At 40.9% G+C, this 6827-nt stretch overlaps 1 pseudogene; it reads right to left on the reverse strand.

Moving 5' to 3' along the window:
* Positions 1-356: 356 nt before the first annotated feature.
* On the reverse strand, positions 357-2124 carry LOC140651460 (uncharacterized; annotated as a pseudogene).
* Positions 2125-6827: the final 4703 nt, after the last annotated feature.

Consider the following 6827-nt stretch of genomic DNA (forward strand, 5'->3'; position numbering starts at 1 on the left):
ACCTTTCTGAGCCACCTTCACTCCTTTGTACGTAAGCCAGGAGCTTTCCAGCTCACAGTTTCACCACACGGCATGAGGCCTGTTGCTCCTTAGTCAGCCTGAACCAAAGTATGGCTAGGGGTCAAGTGTATCCATCACACTCCACCCTATGACTACAGTCAACTTCATGTCATAGAGTGGTGGTACAGTCACCTCTTGCCTCTATGCTATAGACATTTGATATACCATGTTGGCATGCTTGCAGATCCACAGTAAGCAAACAGCCTTTAGTGTAAAATATTGCTATCAATTGCATATTATTTTTGTACATTATTGGGTGATTTCACATGATGAACATGGAGTATTTGCTTCGGTACCTACCAAACCTTTACACACAGAATGATTATAAGTAGTAAGCACAATACTGTTAGAGGTAACAAAATCACAACTGGATGAAGCATTAGATTCAAAGTTCTTGTTGCTGTCGGTGACTATCCGAACAAGGTATCCTACCAATGATGTTCTCCATCCTTTTTCACTCTTTCCAGAACATAGTGTATTTCTTTGCATAGTGATGAATGGTAATCAGGGTTCTTTGTCCATTTTCTTGAACTTGTTTCAGCAGTTGGTAGAGATCATCATGCTGTAATAGCTTTCCTACCAGTGTAAGATTCATTCCAATGGAGGTAGGTAATAAATTGTGATACGATGTACAGTTGGATTGTAATAATTGATGAGATGTGACAGGAGCTGAATAGTAAAAGTCGCATCCCATAATTTCAGAAAAATTACAGATACAGATATTTGAATGATTGTTTATATCTACAGTGATACTGCCTCCAAATATAAAATCACAGAGGGTTCTCATATGAACACATCCATTTCCAATATACGCAAATACAGTTTCAGAGGTTTCATCAGGATATATCTCAAAATGGCAAATGTTTTGTTCAGTGTCAAGGCAAATGCTTTGTTCATTGTCAAGACAAATGACTTGGGCTTTAATGGTATTGCTTTCACAAATAAATCCTTGTTATTCTTGCACAACACATGTATCGACATCAACAGTCTGCCATTTGTTTCCATTTTTTTCGGCCCATACTCTGTATTCCATTGGAAAAAGTACTGTTCCATTGTGATTTAACCCCAGCACAATGATTGGATATCTGGTATATACCTAAGCATTGTGTATTGTTAGAATAAAAGCTGTGGCTTTACTTCCAGTAGGGTCATAGGTAGAATTGACTAGACGCCACCAAGATTGGAATTCCCTTTCAAATTCAGCTGTGTTATCCCAGATTACCTTCCAAATTTCAGTGGGTAAGGTGTCCTCTTCACCTTCTCTTACAATTGCTGCCACAGTAGATTGTACCCACATTTGAGCTTGAATACAACTAAGAGCAAGGGAGACATTAATTTGGGCTGTGCCTAGTGTGTTCACAATTAGTTGGTGGTCCTTTTCATTAATTCTTTCCCACTGGGGATATCAGATAAGAGCCATTGGTTAGTTTCCAATGCTGATAGAGAAGATTGCAAAGGGTGTTCTAATGTGTGTAAATAACTTGTTGCTGAGCTTATTTTATTTGCTAAAACTTCAGCGTCCATGCTATTTAATACTCCTAATCCTGTTCCTAAGATACCAGTTACATCTTTTCTTGATGGTGTTGGAGAAGTGAAGGTTTGTCCATGCAACCATGCTAACCATCTTGCATAGGACATACTTAAGAATGGTGAGCAAGTAGGTTTAATTGCAGAGATATTGATCTGCACTGATAGTTCCACTCGTTTGAGGGACCACGATAGATTAAACAACATTCACTGTTGGCCTGTGTATTTAATAGCGTAAGGTCCAATTTCAGAAATTTGTGGGGATGGATTTTCCTTATCTTTTACAATTGAGGCGGATGTTGAGTGAGGATTGGCAGATGTTGTTGTACTAGGCTCAGTAATGTCTATTTTAAATTTAAATGATAGTCCCACGTCCCTGCGAGCCCAGAGACAGATTACAAAACCAGGTTGTACTAAGGTAAAATTGTACCAACAGTCTAATTTTTCAGAGGCACAACGTTTTGTATCTGTGGTGTTTGATGTAATGTTGTGTACAGAAATCTCAGTTGCTTTCCCATAGGTAGACTCGTTGGTCATCTGGCATCCTATTTTAATTTCTTTCCATGCTGTTCCCCGAAGCTGGGAAACTTTATTAACATCAGTTTAATTCTTATCTCAGCTCTATTCATTTTCTAAATATACTTCAGTTGCATGCATGACCATGGTGGAAAGATTTAAATCTCCCTTACTAGGGAGTGTTCCCACAGTCCTGGTATACTTAACACAAGCTTGAGACCATGGCCACTGGTCATTGTTAGGATTTGAAATAGTAACATGAAAACAGCATTTCCTTTTGCCATCCTGTGGAGTGTTAGGTTTGAGTGCAGCATCTTTAGTAAGACTCCTTAGTAAAACTAGGGAAGTATTCAAAGCAGGCACTGACATTGCTGTGCTAGGTTTAGTGATTGAGAGAGATTGTTCCTAGTTTTATGTTGTGTCCCTTTAGAGTCTTCTATCTGCATGATACTTCATTATGTCCCGTCACTATGTCATGTGTTGAGCAATGACTTATGTTACAGCATTTTCTATATGGTGTGTAAGAGTTATTGTGAATAATCATAAGATATGTATCTCCCTTATTAACAGGTGGTCATGTTTTACAAGTCACGTTTATATTATTGTCTGTTAGTAACAAGATGGGTGGCTTATCTGTATTGACACAATCATGGCTGATTTCTTGATTGACAATTAAGTTGAGACAGGTGGGTGTTCATGGGGAAGCAAGTATTATCGAAATCTTCAACAGCAGTAGGATGATGTATCTTACTTTCGTCTTGGAGGAGGCTGTAAGACGAAAGGCTAAAATAGCCTGGTCTTGGTGCAGTTTTCCAGACAGGTTACCCCATTAGAAAGAAGGAAAAATCCACCATGCACTAATTCTATATCTTCACCACTGCTATCAGTAGCTTCCCAGCCAAGTGGGCCATGAGGTTTAGTTAGAGTCATAGGTACAGTTCCAATTTGTGGTAAATTTATCTTGACAGTTTGTGCTAGCTGTAATGCTATCGGATGTTTTCTTTCATCAGAAGGTGGAGCATCAAGCTCAGGTTCTGCAAAGAATGCTCAGGTCACAGGGCTCCCAGTGGGCCCATACTGATTAGTCCATTGGTGAAGTACTTTGGAAAAGTCAAGTGTCCCACTGGGACTGGGACACTCGTTTTTCAATAAGCCATTAGTTCTTTCCACCATCCCATTTGATTGAGGATATAGGGTGTGGAATACCCTTTGAATTTCTTCTTGTTTTGCCCATTCTTGCACTTCCTTGCATGAGAAGTGCGAACCATTATCACTTTGGATCACATCAGGAGTAGGTAGACTTGAGAACCAAAATGATAGCCCTCATTCTGTATTTCATCTGCCAGCTTTGTAGCACTTAGTTTCCATAAGCAAGCCAGAGACTACTTCCACTCCTGTGAGGATATATTGATATCCCACAGAGGGTTTGAGTCCTCTGATATAATAAATTTGCCATGTAGATCACAAAGTTTTTCCTTGACTGATATGTAGGGGTGGTGCTTTAGCAGGGTGATGTGTCTGTAATTTTAATCTACATTGAGGACATCCTGTGAGAATAACTTCACAAGTTTTCTTCTTTTGGGGTTAACCCTTGCTCTGTGCAGCAAAGTAAAGCACTTCTTTACCTGTGTGACCTAATTTTTGATGTAGCCATTCTCCCAACTGATACCACTCAGATTTTAAGGAGTTCCCTATTTTTGTTTTCCTGGTTTTAGTCAATTCATCCACCTTTTGGTTCCATTTTGTGGCTGGTTTATTGTCCTTGGTGTTAGCTTTCACCTATCCCATCTTGAATGGCGTTTTTCTGGCTATATTTATTAATAGTTGCCAATCCTGAGTTCTCCAAACTGGAGATCTGTTTACTTCCCAGTTCAGGGATTCCCATTGACAGAGCCATTGTGTGGTGCCAGCTCACACAGCATAGGAGTCTACATATATGATTTTTACTCCATTCTGTGCTGCTAAAACAACTGCTCTTAATTCTCCTACTGGTGCACTGCCTTCACCTTTTATTATTTTTTTTGCCAGTAGTAATGTTTAATGCAGCAGCCTTATATTGCCATTTACTGTTTATACTTTTTACTGAGGCATCAGTGAACCAAACATCTTCTATTGGTGTTCCCTCGGTGAGGGGAGGTGCATTTAAAATTGGTAAGGGTTTAAAAGGTTATTGTAACACTAATGGATCTGCATTTATAGGCATCTGTAATTTGGAAACTTTAGTATGTCCTTTGGTTAATTTTATTTCCTCTGCAATTCCTGTCAAGTAGGCATACCATTTTCTGACCATAGGTTTTTGTGCAAATCCTTCTGGGGGAGTAGTCCCCTTTAGGATTGCTGCTAGCAAATTAAATGGTCCTCTGGTTTGAACAGGTTGTCCCTGGTGTATTTTCTCAACTTGTTTCACTGCTTGGACTAAAGACAAAAGTCCCTTTTCCCATTTGGAGTATCTCTGTTCTGTTGCTTTAAATGCAGTCAAGTTGAATAATAAAGGTCTCTTTGGTCTGTCAGGGCCGGTTTGGAATAGGTTACAGTAAGTAACCCCATTCAGCTATAATAGGGTCGTGAGGGTATACTGGTCCCAAGGATTGATATGTTTTTAATTCTTCAATCAGAGTTTTTATCGCCTCCTTATGTTCTAATTTCCACTCCCAGGGTTTGCCCTTCCGTAAGAGTGAATATAATGGATGAGCAATGATAGACAATCCAAGTACATGCTTTCTCCAATATCCTAAAGTTCCCATTAACTGCTGTAACTCTTATTGGGGCATTTGCAGCTGTTCCATTTTTCTTAAGGTATCTGGAGGAATCACTGCACTGCCTGCTATCCACCAAGAACCTAAAAACTTTACTTCTCTGCTTGGTCCCTGACATTTCTCGGGTGGGATCTCAGCTTCTGCTTTATGTAGTGCTTGCCACACTGCTGCTGCCACTTCCCCCACCTTTTCAGGGGAAGTTCCTCCGATTAGAATATCATCTATATATTGGTACAGTTTCGCATCTTGAGGGATTGAGACTGTCTGTAAAAGTTCAGCAAGTGCAGCATGAGCAATTGTGGGTGAATGTTTATATCTCTGTGGGAACCTGTTAAATGTGTATTGTATCCTCTCCCAGGTAAAAGCAAGTTTCTCTTTATCTTCATCCTGTAAGGGGACCATAAACAACATAACTTTCACATCTAGCACTGCCATCCATGGGTGCGCGGCTGCTTGTAGTGTGGCTGTTAAAGTTGCAATAGTGGGTACTGCAGCTGTTAGCAGGGCTGTGTTGGCATTTAAGCACTGATAATCAACTGTTAGACACCATCTCCTGTCCGGTGTTCAAACTGGCCAGATTAGTGAATTGAACGGGGAGTTGATTCTGGAAATATTGTGCTGTTTTTCCAAGTCTGCTATTACCTCAGAAATTCTGTTTTATGGCACAGCAGAAATCAGGTATTGTGGTACATTAGTAATCTTTGAATCAGGGATTGCAGGGGCTGTGTGGAGTACACACACTATAGCCTCCTGATTTCTATCAGGGTTAGGGTCAACATTTAAACTGAAGGACCACACGTTGCCACCCGGCAAATGCCAGGTTCGGCCGTTCAAAACATAGAAACCCAAAATATTTTCATTGTGATCTTTAACTGCAAAGTCAGTAAATGACGTGCACTTCTCACCTGGGAGCCAAAAATTAACTTTTGCAGTTTGGCATATAGCACTTGCTCCAGTCACTTTGGTAATTTTAACTCTTTGCTGTCTTGGTTGTACACCCAGCATCTTGGCATCCTGTTGTGTTAATATTGAAATTTGTGCCTCTGTATCTATTAGGAATTTTACCAATTGTCATTGAGGACCAACTGGAATCAAAATATATGGGCCATTATTGTTTATCCATTGATAAGATTCCACTTGCAGGCAGGCAGGCCCAGTTGCCGTCCTGGCATTACTTGATTTTGGCCTCATGCTTTGCAATCCATCCCTAAGCGGGAGGAAAGGGTTATCTCTCTTTCTTGGATCTGGCAATGGCACCGGAGTGTTTGGAGTATGTGCTCTCCTTTTGCCATCATCGCGTTTCTGGAACGCTTGAATTAGACTCAGGATAATGCCAGTGGGCTGTCCCTGAATCATGGCTTTGGGAATGCCTAGTGCCAACGCTTTCCTCCACAGTTCATTTCTCCACTCCCGAGACTCCGCTCATGGGTCTTTAGGCATATTTTCCCTTGGTTTAGTTCCTGTTCCCTGTGGGGGTGTTTGTTTTACTAGTTGCACTCAATGATCTCCTACTCGGGATCTTGGGTCTGACTTTTTGGCTAATGGATCATCCCACCCCATTTCATGGGCATGGTTTACAATGTTGTGCATTAATTCTGCCCAGGTAGGGAGTTGGTTGTGGGGGTCATTATCACCTAATCCCTCATTGCGTTCTGTGTCTCTTTTAATTTCATCATGCTTTGCAATTAAGTAGGGTTTAAGAACTGCCGGGACTCCTTTAAGTAGTGGTTTTAGCATTGCATAATCAATCGTAGCAGCTATTGGGATATCATTGGATTCTCATTTATGTATGGCTTGTATGCAGGCAGCTTTTGTGATGGCTGTAGAGAGCTTGTTAAGAGATCTTATGGGGATTATGGAGGGTTCACCTCGCTCCATGGCACCTGTTCCCCCAGCCCAATAAGCTACCCTGCTGGTGATAGAATGGGGTCCATTTGCCAGGTGGGGTCCTAAATTTAAGAGAACTCC

This window comes from Ciconia boyciana, chromosome 4, assembly GCF_034638445.1.
Source record: "Ciconia boyciana chromosome 4, ASM3463844v1, whole genome shotgun sequence".
NCBI classification, from domain to species: domain Eukaryota; kingdom Metazoa; phylum Chordata; class Aves; order Ciconiiformes; family Ciconiidae; genus Ciconia; species Ciconia boyciana.